The sequence below is a fragment of the Mobula birostris genome, chromosome 30 (assembly GCF_030028105.1).
Source record: "Mobula birostris isolate sMobBir1 chromosome 30, sMobBir1.hap1, whole genome shotgun sequence".
In the NCBI taxonomy this organism is placed as follows: domain Eukaryota; kingdom Metazoa; phylum Chordata; class Chondrichthyes; order Myliobatiformes; family Myliobatidae; genus Mobula; species Mobula birostris.
Genome location: NC_092399.1, coordinates 1,941,540 through 1,954,729, shown reverse-complemented (window position 1 = coordinate 1,954,729; position 13,190 = coordinate 1,941,540). Strand labels below are relative to the sequence as shown.

General features: G+C 42.8%; 1 long non-coding RNA gene across 1 annotated transcript in view; it reads right to left on the bottom strand.

Annotated features, from left to right (window-relative positions):
* LOC140190511 (uncharacterized) overlaps positions 1–13,190 on the bottom strand; it is an 87,699-nt gene that overhangs the window by 73,491 nt on the left and 1,018 nt on the right. The window lies entirely within an intron of this gene.

Below are 13,190 nucleotides of genomic sequence, written 5' to 3'. Positions count from 1 at the left end.
GTGGTGTTGGGTAAATTGAAGGGATTAAAGGCAGATAAATCCCCAGGGCCAGATGGTCTGCATCCCAGAGTGCTTAAGGAAGTAGCCCAAGAAATAGTGGATGCATTAGTGATAATTTTTCAAAACTCGTTAGATTCTGGACTGGTTCTTGAGGATTGGAGGGTGGCTAATGTAACCCCACTTTTTAAAAAAGGAGGGAGAGAGAAACCGGGGAATTATAGATCGGTTAGCCTAACGTCGGTGGTGGGGAAACTGCTGGAGTCAGTTATCAAAGGTGTGATAACAGCACATTCGGAAAGCAGTTGAAATCATCGGACAAAGTCAGCATGGATTTGTGAAAGGAAAATCATGTCTGACGAATCTCACAGAATTTTTTGAGGATGTAACTAGTAGACTGGATAGGGGAGAACCAGTGGATGTGGTATATTTGGATTTTCAAAAGGCTTTTGACAAGGTCCCACACAGGAGATTAGTGTGCAAACTTAAAGCACACGGTATTGGGGGTAAGGTATTGATGTGGATAGAGAATTGGTTAGCAGACAGGAAGCAAAGAGTGGGAATAAACGGGACCTTTTCAGAATGGCAGGCAGTGACTAGTGGGGTACCGCAAGGCTCAGTGCTGGGACCCCAGTTGTTTACAATATATATTAATGACTTGGATGAGGGAATTAAATGCAGCATCTCCAAGTTTGCGGATGACACGAAGCTGGGTGGCAGTGTTATCTGTGAGGAGGATGCTAAGAGGATGCAGGGTGACTTGGATAGGTTGGGTGAGTGGGCAAATTCATGGCAGATGTGGATAAATGTGAAGTTATCCACTTTGGTGGCAAAAATAGGAAAACGGATTATCTGAATGGTGGCCGATTAGGAAAAGGGGAGGTGCAACGAGACCTGGGTGTCATTATACACCAGTCATTGAAAGTGGGCATGCAGGTACAGCAGGCGGTGAAAAAGGCGAATGGTATGCTGGCATTTATAGCGAGAGGATTCGAGTACAGGAGCAGGGAGGTACTACTGCAGTTGTACAAGGCCTTGGTGAGACCACACCTGGAGTATTGTGTGCAGTTTTGGTCCCCTAATCTGAGGAAAGACATCCCTGCCATAGAGGGAGTACAAAGAAGGTTCACCAGATTGATTCCTGGGATGGCAGGACTTTCATATGAAGAAAGACTGGATGAACTGGGCTTGTACTCGTTGGAATTTAGAAGATTGAGGGGGGATCTGATTGAAACGTATAAAATCCTAAAGGGATTGGACAGGCTAGATGCAGGAAGATTGTTCCCGATGTTGGGGAAGTCCAGAACGAGGGGTCACAGTTTGAGGATAAAGGGGAAGCCTTTTAGGACCGAGATTAGGAAAAACTTCTTCACACAGAGAGTGGTGAATTTGTGGAATTCTCTGCCACAGGAAACAGTTGAGGCCAGTTCATTGGCTATATTTAAGAGGGAGTTAGATATGGCCCTTGTGGCTACGAGGATCAAGGGGTATGGAGGGAAGGCTGGTGCAGGGTTCTGAGTTGGATGATCAGCCATGGTCATAATAAATGGTGGTGCAGGCTTCAAGGGCCGAATGGCCTACTCCTGCAGCTATTTTCTATGTTTCTATCCTTGGAATGTGGGAGGAAACTGGAACACCCAGGGGAAACCCACACGGTTATGGGGAGAATGTACAAACTCCTTACAGGCAGCAGTGGGAATTGAACCCTGGTCGCTGGTACTGTGAAGTGTTACACTGACCGCTTCACTACCACGCCACCCAGTCATGTCAGTGTTTCTAGCCTGTCACGAGAGAACTGTGAAAGAAAATTGAGCTGAAAGATTATCCTTATTTGTCACATGTACACTTTCATGAAGCATGCATGAAAATGTATCATTTACGTCAATGTAAATCAGCAAGCATTGTGCTGGACAGCCCGCAAGTGTTGCCACACTTCTGGTGCCAACATAGCATGCCCACTAGATCCACTTCAGGGGATAAAGGGAAGCTGATAAGTCAGAATGGAAGAATTTAAGGACAATCGGAAAAGAGAAGAAGGGAGAAGAGAATTAAAGATCAACATTCAACATAACTGAGGGCATAATGTTAAGGTAATTGAAGGAAAACATAGACGGTGGAGGGGAAGTTAGAGGTAGGATTGTTTTATTTTTTGCACAGAGAGTGGTGGGTGTATGGAACGCACTGCCGGGCTGGTGAAAGAGGCAGATACATTTTGAACATGTAAGAGGCTCATCTATCTAATGGAGACAAATGCAGGGCCACGTGGGAGGACAGAGTTAGACTGATCTTGGAGTAGGTTCAGGAGCAGGTCGGGACAACAGTGTGAGCTGATCAGCCTGTACTGTTCTATGTTCTAAATTCTATAGCGCATCACAAGCTAAATGCCTTCTTCACTACCCTATCTGCCTGAATGGTTTTTTAGAGGGAGCTATGAACTTGCACTCTAAGGTCCGTCTGTAAATCAAGCTTCTAAGACCTTGTCGTTTACTGTACTGACGTTAACTAAGTTTATGTCGACTGAGGTTAGCAATGTGTTCAGTGAAACGGTCTCCCAGTCTGCGTCGGGAGATCCTGTCGTTTGCTGTACTGAGGTTAACTAAGTTTATGTCGACTGAGGTTAGCAATGTGTTCAGCAAAACGGTCTCCCAGTCTGCGTCGGGAGATCTTGTCGTTTACTGTACTGAGGTTAACTAAGTCTATGTCGACTGAGGTTAGTAATGTACTGAGCTGCTGCTGCAAAAAAAAGATCACATTCACAGCATTTATACCTCGGGTTTGCAAACTTACTACTTGTCAATCCAATTCACAAGCAGACGTATATCAATTCCTTTCTCAACCTTACCTTACAAATAACTTATAGTTTCAAAGTTCAAAGTAAATTTATTATCAAAGTACACATATGTCACCATATACAACCCTGAGATTCACTTCCTTGTGGGCATTCACAATAGAACATAGAAATACAAGAGAACCAATGAAAAATTACGCACAAAGACTGACAACCAATGTATAAAATAAGACAAACTGTGCCCATACAAAAAGTAACTAATTAATAACATTGAGAACATGAGTTGCAGAGTCCTTTATTGTAAGTCCATAGGCTGTATTCAGTGAACAGTTCAGTGCTCAGGAGAATACAGTACATAGACCAAAACTGCACAGGCCCTTCGGACCACAATGTTGTGCCAATATTTTGAGCCACTCTAAGATCAATCTAACAATTCCTTCTCACACATTGTAGCTTCCCATTTTCTTTCATCCATGTTCCTATCTAAAAATCGTTTAAATGTCTCCAGTGTATCTTCCAGGAGTATATTCCATGCAAATACCATCCTTGTGTAAATAAATGTACCTGTGGCATCCCATCCCCATAATTTCCTCTTGGATTAGCCATTGCTGCCCTTACTGTCCACCCTATTTGTGCCTCTTATTATCTTATACACCTCCACCAAATCACTTCGCATCCTGCTTCACTCTAAAGAAAAAAGCCCTAGCTTGCTTAGCCTTTCCTCTCCAATCCAAACAGCATCCTGATGGATTTTATCTGCACCCTCTCTACAGCTTCCTCACCCTTCCTATAATGAGGCAGCCAGAAATGAACACAATACCCTAAGTGCCCAAGTCTAACCAGAGTTTTATAGAGCTGCAACATTACCTTGTGGCTCTTGAACTCAATCCCCCAACTAATGAAGACTTACATACAGTCCCATATATCTTCTTGACCACCTTATCAACCTACACAACAACTTTGAGGGATCTATAAGTGTGGATCTCAAGATCCCTCAAAAGTTGTGCAACTGATGCTATGTGCCTGTAATGCTGCTGCAAGTAAGATTTTAATTGTATCTGTGTGTACATATATGTGTGCACAAGACAATAAACTCAACTTTGAGTTTAACTTTAGCTGCTGGTCTTCAACCTTCTGGTCTAGATGCAGGATGCTATCCACTGAGGCACAACTCATATTTGCCATCAAGCAGAAACCTGTCAGTACCTCCAGCTGAACTGTCCTTTTGTGTGTTTTCCCCCTAGCCGTCAGTCTGTGGTTTTGTATTGCCGTGTGCTTGTTTGTTTTCATGCCCCATGTGCTCCTGTCCCTATTCCTGCTCTTCTCCGGCCCCTGTATTACTGAGTACTCCGTCTCTCACCTGTTTCTCATTATCACCTGTATTGCTGCCACTTCTGTCTCATTGTGCTCCACCTATCATCTGTCTCTCTGTTTATTCCTCAGCGTATTTCAGTCCTGTGTTTTCACCTGATTGTTGCCAGATTGTGCCAGTGAATATTCCTGAGCCTTTCCAGCATTCATATCTGTACTCTGTCTGTTTGAATACCGACTCTGCCTGTTTCCCAATTCTGGTTTTTGGATTTCTCTGGATGTTTTGATCTCTGCCTGAACTTTGACACCAACTTTGTTGCCCCCCACCCGAGATTTGCTACACAGTAAATACCACAGCACGCACAGTACTTGGTGTGCAATTGGGTCCCAGCTTCAGCACCCTGACAAAACCCAAACCTATTTTGAATGGAATTTGACTATTGCTTGAAAATCATGTACATGGAGGCGGTACAGGAGCCTGAAGCCCCACACTTAACATTTTAGAAACAGCTTCTTCCCTTCCACCATTATATTTCTGAATAGACAGTGAACCCATGAATACTAGCTCAGAAATTGTTTATCTCTCTTTCTGCACTACTTATTAAATTTTATATATATATATATATATATATATATATACATTTGTAGTTTTTATTATTATGTATTGCAAAGTACTGCGGCTGGAAAACAACAAATTACAAGACACATGCTGGTGATATTAAACCTGATTCTGATTCTAAAATAATTTATGGATTGTATCTGAGAAAAATAGGCCACAGTTGAATATGGGGAGAAAGGTTGGCTTTGTTTCGATTAACTTTCAAATCTGACTGTAAGTAAGGCTGCTCTTTACTGACATGAATAAGTGGATTTGCGGTCTTTAATTCAAAGGCCAGTATTGAATCCACAGTATGCAAAGTAAATGCCTTCTACATTATGGTCTGTGCTTTCACATTTCACAGTGAAATAAGTGATTTTCTCCAGGAAAACAAAATATCAAGCCAGTGACTATTGACTTGTACTCTCCGTGTGACAAACTTCACTTTCTGATAAAGATCTTTTGTTCCTATCCACTTTCCTCCTCTGCTTTGCACAACTGAGAATCATTTTATTAAAAGCACATGATCTATTTTTTTAATATTTCCTTTTATTGGAGGCTAATTGAAATCAATATCGTGAAAATTGCTAGATTTTCAAACAGGCCACTGGTTCACTCCTCAAGCTTTTTCCTCTTAGTTAATGACAGGGACAACAGTTAGTGTAATGCATGGTAACCAGCAGTTAGTGTAATGCATGGTAGCCAGCAGTTAGTGTAATGCATGGTAGCATGGCCGTTAGTGTAATGCATGGTAGCCAGCAGTTAGTGTAATGCATGGTAACACAGCGGTTAGTGTAATGCATGGTAGCCAGTAGTTAGTGTAATGCATGGTAGCCAGCAGTTAGTGTAATGCATGGTAGCCAGCAGTTAGTGTAATGCATGGTAACACAGCGGTTAGTGTAATGCGTGGTAACACAGTGGTTAGTGTAATGCATGGTAGCCAGCAGTTAGTGTAATGCATGGTAGCATGGCCGTTAGTGTAATGCATGGTAGCACAGCGGTTAGTGTAATGCACAGTAGCCAGCAGTTAGTGTAATGCATGGTAGCATGGCCGTTAGTGTAATGCATGGTAGCACAGCGGTTAGTGTAATGCACAGTAGCCAGTAGTTAGTGTAATGCATGGTAACACAGCGGTTAGTGTAATGCACAGTAGCCAGTAGTTAGTGTAATGCATGGTAGCATGGCGGTTAGCGTAATGCATGGTAGTGCAGCCGTTTAGTGTAATGCATGGTAGCATGGCGGTTAGCGTAATGCATGGTAGTGCAGCCGTTTAGTGTAATGCATGGTAGCATGGCGGTTAGCGTAATGCATGGTAGTGCAGCCGTTTAGTGTAATGCATGGTAGTGCAGCCGTTTAGTGTAATGCATGGTAACACAGCGGTTAGTGACCAGGGTTGAACTCCTGCCATTGTCTGGAAGGAGTATGCATATTCTCCCTGTGACTGCATGGATTTCCTCTCGGTACTCCAGTTCCCTCCCTCATTCAAAGGATATGGAGGGAAGTGAATGAGTGTCTGGGTGTAATTGGACAGCAGGGGCTCTTTGGGGTTGTTACCATGCTGTACTGCATCTCTAAATAAATCAATATGACCATATTGAGGTCCTCAGAGCAATCTTACCTCACCATTCTCAGTGACATAGTTATAAGGTAGAACTGGAGTGGTCCTTTGACCCACCACAGGCAAGCTGAGCATTTTGACCATCAACATGAATCCCACTTCCTCACAAGAGGGCCATACCATCTAATGCCTTGTCTATTAAGTGCCTGGCTAAATTTCTCTTAGGTCTCATGATTGCATCTGATTCCACCACTTTCTCGGGCAACGCATGCTACATATCAAAGCTAAAAAACTTTTACCTCAGATACCCCTAAAGCTCCTTTCTTAAACCTATGCCCTCTTATTTTGATATCGGAAATGTTGGGGTGGAGACACGTCTCTACCAAAGGAGGTGCAAGGCTGTCCTTCCCTCTGCTAACCTGCAGGTCACCCTTGGGCAAGGTGTAGCACCTGCTTAGCTTACCCCCTTCACCTCCCCCCCCACCCCGATCAGGGTCATGTGAAGCCCTGGGAGTCCTGGTTATGCGACCACTGATGCTGGACAGACAATCTCTGAAGAGTTTTGATAATTGCTGGAGTCACCTGTCTTGTAAAGACACTGCCCAGAAGAATGCAATGGCAAACCACTTCTGTAGAAAGATTTGTCAAGAACACTTACATCATACAACATGGGACATAATGATGATGATGAATGTTGGAAAAAATTCTATCTGCCTCTCATAATTTACTTTACTTTTACCAGGTCACCTTTCAGGCTCTTTAATTCCAGAAAAAATAAACCCTGTCCAATTCTGTTCCATAGCTAAACCCCTCCAACCAGGCAACAGTTTGCTGAATCTCCTCTGCACTCTCTACAGTGCATCACAGTTATTTCCTCACTCCAGAGAACTGAGCATCTAATTTAAGATGAAACATCTATTGCTATATGGAGCTACTGCAAGGTGGATTAGAATTACTGTCTTTTGGATGAGATGAAAGCTAGAGGTGTAATCTATCCCAAGGTCACAGAATGTAATTAAGGAGATTCTCATTAATATCCCAGGTCAATATTCATCTCTGGACCAACACAAATGGCTCAGCATTTGCAATCAGCAGTTCATCATTTGTAAGAATCAGAATCAGGTTTATTATCACCGGCATGTGACATGAAATTTGTTAATTTAGCAGCAGCAGTTCAATACAATACATAATCTAGCAGAGAAAAATAATAATAAATAAAATAAAACATAATAAGTAAATCAATTATGTATATTGAATAGATTATTTTTAAATGTGCAAAAGCAGAAATACTGTATATTAAAAAAAAGTGAGGTAGTGTCCAAAGCATCAATGTCCATTTAGGAATCGGATGGCAGAGGGGAAGAAGCTGTTCCTGAATCGTTGAGTGTGTGCCTTCAGGCTTCTGTATCTCCTACCTGATGGTAAACACAAGGGACTCTGCAGATACTGGAAATCCAGAGCAACACACACAAAGTGCTGGAGGAACTCAACAGGTCAGGCAGCATCTATGGAGAGGAATAAACAGTCGATGTTTCAGGCCACACTAAAAAAAAAATCAGATTTAATCTTTTTATAGGAAGGTGAATTTGAGGGAGGTGGGGAGATAGTCCATGGAGTAATGGGAATGAGGTATGAGCTGAGACATTGAGGACAATGTGATGAGGTGGTGGATGTGATAAAGGAATATAGTGGGAAGATACTTCAGGGAATATAGTCAGGAGGAGGATATGCACAATTGAAGTATGTGGTGAGATAATGATATACAATAAATTGTACTCAGATTTTGCATCTACTGGTCGAAAAGAAATGTGTTACAAAGGCAAATACAATGTTCCATTGTGGAAGCTGCAGCAAGGAGAAGGTTAAGATAATGTCCAGGCAAGGAGAGTTTACAGATGGAGTGCAGTCAAACCAGGCAAGTGAGGTTTTTAAAGAGAGTTCTTTGGAGAACATAGTTTCCCTTTGCACAACAGGGGACTGGAGCCATGTTAACAGAGACAAGATAAGTATATATGTACGTAATCCAAGGATGCAAGAGGAAAACACCAACTAGGAGACAATTATACGTAATTTTGGTTGCTAGCTTGTAGTGTCTATTGAACACCTGTATTGTGAATGGTGATTGATAATGCAAATCTGAACACCCACAAGGTCACTAATTTGTCAATATTCATAACTGCTCATCATTTCTATATAAAAATTGCATTTTCTGTTCAAAATTCACAGCAGTGCGGTAACAGGGCCAATGCTGCTCTCCTGTGCACAAGTAAATAAATTGAGACTGAGGAACGTGTGTGAATTTTCAAAGTCCAGTTAATCAATGATGATGTCACTTTACTTTACTTGCTGACTTTCACCCCAGATTCTATGTTCAACATTCGCTCACCCCCTCCCCCCAACAGTAGGAAAACAGAGTTGCAGAATGCATGGCAGTGATTTGCATTAGTTACTGCAGAACTGAGGTGAGACGAGCAGAGGTGATGCAGAGTCGAGACAGCAGGGCCTGGTCCCGGGCATGAGAGCAAGGAAAGACTCAAGGTGTGATCAATTTAAGTGCCTGGTTGAATTGGAAAAGTCGGGTACGGGCTGAATTGAGGCAGCAGGACTGGGCCCAAGGGTGTATCAAAGCAGCAGGGCCTGGATGTGAGAGCGAGGAATGACCCAAGGTCTGGACGAGTTAATTTCCAGGCCAGATTGAAAAGATTAGGGAGTTAGGTCGGAGGCGATGATGGGCTGGTACAGCTCACTGCTCTGTGAGACTTACTCATCTCTGCACTAAACCGAGGGTGTGGCTTGCAACAGACGGTCTTCTGAATCTACCCACTTTCGTGAACTTCTATTCTCAATGTCACTTGCTAACTGTTTGTGCATTTTTTTCTCTGCACAGACTTGATGGTCTTCTTTATTTTAATGGGTTCAATTGGATTTCTTTGTTTTGTAGCTGCCTGTAAGGAGACGAATCTCAAGGTTGTATAATGTATACATGCTTTGATAATAAGTGTATTATGAGCTTTGAACTTTGAACTGAGGGAATATTCTTACTAAATGAAATATAGCTGATCAACAAAGGTATCAGAATGCAAATCCCCAGCATCTCCTCAAGGGTTTTCAGGAATCAAGGTTAAGTTTAATTGTCTTTCAACTATACAGGAATACCCATGAATACAGCCAAACGAGCCAGCGTTCCTCCAGATTCAAGGTGCAAAGCACAGTACCAACCGTCATACACAGCACAAGGCACATATAGTACATATAAGACAGCAATAGCCCAGTGAGTCTTACTTGAGTGGTTGGTAAGTTGATGGAGAAGATCCTGAGAGGCAGGATTTATGAACATTTGGAGAGGCATAATATGATTAGGAATAGTCAGCAAGGCTTTGTTAAAGGCAGGTCGTGCCTTATGAGCCTGATTGAATTTTTTGAGGATGTGACTGAACACATTGATGAAGGAAGAGCAATAGATGTAGTGTATATAGATTTCAGCAAGGCATTTGATAAGGTTCTCCATGCAAGGATTATTGAGAAAGTAAGGAGGCATGGGATCCAAAGGGACATTGCTTTGTGGATCCAGAACTGGCTTGTCCACAGAAGGCAAAGATTGATTGTAGATGGGTCATATTCTACATGGAGGTCAGTGACCAGTGGTGTGCCTCAGGGATCTGTTCTGGGACCCCTTCTCTTTGTGATTTTTATAAATGACCTGGATGAGGAAGTGGAGGGATGGATTAGTAAATCTGCTGATGACACAAAGGTTGGGGGTGTTGTGGATAGTGTAGAGGGCTGTCAGAGGTTACAGCGGGACATCGATAGGATGCAAAACTGGGCTGAGAAGTGGCAGATGGAGTTCAACCCAGAGAAGTGTGAGGTGGTTCAATTTGGTAGGTCAAGTATGATGGTCGAATAGTATTTATGGTAAAACTCTAGGCAGTATGGAGGATCAAAGGGATCTTGGGGTCCGTATCCATAGGACACTCAAAGCTACTGCGCAGTTTGACTCAACACACATAAAAGTTGCTGGTGAACGCAGCAGGCCAGGCAGCATCTCTAGGAAGAGGTGCAGTCGACGTTTCGTCAGACCCTTCGTCAGGACTCGGCCTGAAACGTCGACTGCACCTCTTCCTAGAGATGCTGCCTGGCCTGCTGCGTTCACCAGCAACTTTTATGTGTGTTGCTTGAATTTCCAGCATCTGCAGAACTCCTGTTGTTTGCGCAGTTTGACTCTGTGGTTAAGAAGACACACGGGACATTTTCCTTCATCAACCATGGGATTGAATTCAAGAGCTGAGAGGCACAGCTTTATAGGACCCAGGTCAGACCCCGCTTGGAGTACTATGCTCAGTTCTGGTCACCTCACTACAGGAAGGATGTGGAAATTATAGGAAGGGTGCAGAGGAGATTTTCAAGGATGTTGCCTGGATTGGGGAACATGCTTTATGAGTGTAGGTTGAGTGAACTCAGCCTTTTCTACTTGGATCGACAGAGGATGAGAGGTGACCTGATAGAGGTGTATAAGATAATGAGAGGGATTGATCATGTGGATAGTCAGAGGTTTTTTTTTCCCAGGGCTGAAATGGCTAGCATGAGAGGGCACAGTTTTAAGGTGCTTGGAAGTAGGTACAGCTGGGATGTCAGGGGTAAGTTTTTTTACGTAGAGTGCTGGGCGTGTGGAATGGGCTGCCAGTGATCGTGGTGGACGTGGATACAATACGGTCTTTTAAGAGACTTCTGGATAGGTACATAGAGCTTAGAAAAATAGAGGGCTATGGGTAAACCTAGGTAATTTCCAAAGTAAGTACATGTTCGGCAGAGCATTGTGGGCCAAAGGGCCTGTATTGTGCTGTAGGTTTTCTATGTTTCTACGTTTCTATATTTAGTAAATATACAGTCACACAGAATATATATATATATAGCCAAGTCCCTGAGTGACATGCCCTGTAAAATGACGGTCAGCAAGAACAAGACTTCAGCAGTCCGCAAATAAACGCATGGACGCATTTATCGACAATTAATGTTGATCTCACCAGTCAGACTCATATTCCATAAATAAATTAAACTAAAGTACCCTTTCAATATGTAATAAGAATTCATTACTACCAATCAATCCTTCTGGCCCAGTAAACCATCCCCAAGTGGGGAATTTCATTCCTTCTCTTTTAAATTACTTTTGGAGACAACAAAAACCTTCAAATGTTATTCTTACATCCTTTCAGTGACCTCCAGCAATTCGGTTTCATATCCATATTTATTTATTTATCTATGCCCGATTTGGCATTGAATTCATCCATTCTAATCTACATGCCTTTCTAATTCAATATCCTGTTTACTTTAAAATTCATCAGCTTGATTGATTGAAGAGGCACTAGAGGCTACAGATGCTGTAAACTGATAAGAAACAAACAGCTGGAAAATCTCAGTGGGTGAGCATCGGCTGTGGACACAGAAAGATTGCCATTGTCCTGATGCAAATATCAACCAGCCCTCTGCTTCCAGAGATGTTGCCTGACTTGATGAATTCCCCCCACAGTTTCTTTTTTTAAGGATACACTCAAACTCTTTCCCTCTTCGTCTAAGATCCTGAAGAAAAATCTCAGCCCAAAACATCAAATGGTTGTTCATTTCCGTAAATGCTGTCTGACTTGCTGAGTTCTTCCAACATTATGTATGTGTTACTTTGGGATCCAATTGCCTTGTTTCCTCCACTGTGCTGTTAGCAGTTTGTACTTTGACCTATTACCATGTACTGTAATGAATTTTAACATCAATAGGTGCAAGGGAAATTCAGCCAGCTGTAAACACAAGAGATTCTGCTGATGTTAGAAATCCTGAGAAACGCACACAAAGTGCTGGACAAACGTCAGGGAGCATCAATGAGGGGAAGGAAATAAACACTCAATGTTTCAGGCGGAGATGCTTTATCAGAACTCAATTAGCTGTAATTGTCCTTGGACCTTGGCACCAGTATATTAAAACTCGTTGCTTTTAAAAACACCCATCTGTTACTTATTTTTATACACACATTCTTTCTCTCACTCTCCTTTTTCTCCCTCTGCCCCTCTGAATATACCCCTTGCCCATCCTCTGGGTCCCCCCCCCGCCCTCCTTGTCTTTCTTCCCGGACCTCCTGTCCCACGACCCTCTCGTATCCCTTTTGCCTATCACCTGTCCAGCTCTTGGCTCCATCCCTCCCCCTCCTGTCTTCTCCTATCATTTTGGATCTCCCCCTCCCCCTCCAACTTTCAAATCCCTTACTCACTCTTCCTTCAGTTAGTCCTGACGAAGGGTCTCGGCCTGAAACGTCGACTGCACCTCTTCCTACAGATGCTGCCTGGCCTGCTGCGTTCACCAGCAAATTTTATGTGTGTTATTTTCAGACTGTGGGATTTTAGATTTAATTTAGGGGGTACGGGAGGCATCAGAAATAATTCATAGCTTCAGAGAACAAATCTATTCTCAAAATTAATCATGTCAGCAATATCAAAATATTTAATACTAAATGGATTACGGGTAACTTTCAGCAGTCTGACCAGCATGTATGGAAAAAGAAACACAGTCAACAAGAGGGTTCAAACTGGTTCACTTTCCACAGATGCTGCTTGACCTGCTGAGTGTCTCCAGCATTATTTTATCTGTTAAAAAAAAGGCTGCAAGGATCAATGGGACAGATACGGCAAACACAAAATAGGTGTAACAAAGTTCTGTTTTATGCAATATACACACAATGCTGGAGGAACTTGGCAGATTAGGCATCTTAATAGAGGGAAGTAACAGTCAACATTTGCACGTTGAGACCTTTAATCGGGTCTAGAGAGGAAAGAGGCAGAAGCCAGAAAAAGAAGGTGTAGGTACAAACTGGCAGGTGATAGGTGAGGCCAGGCAAGGGGAAAGGTGGGTGGGGGGAGGGAGGGAGGGGCGATGTGAAAAGCTAGGAGGTGATAAGT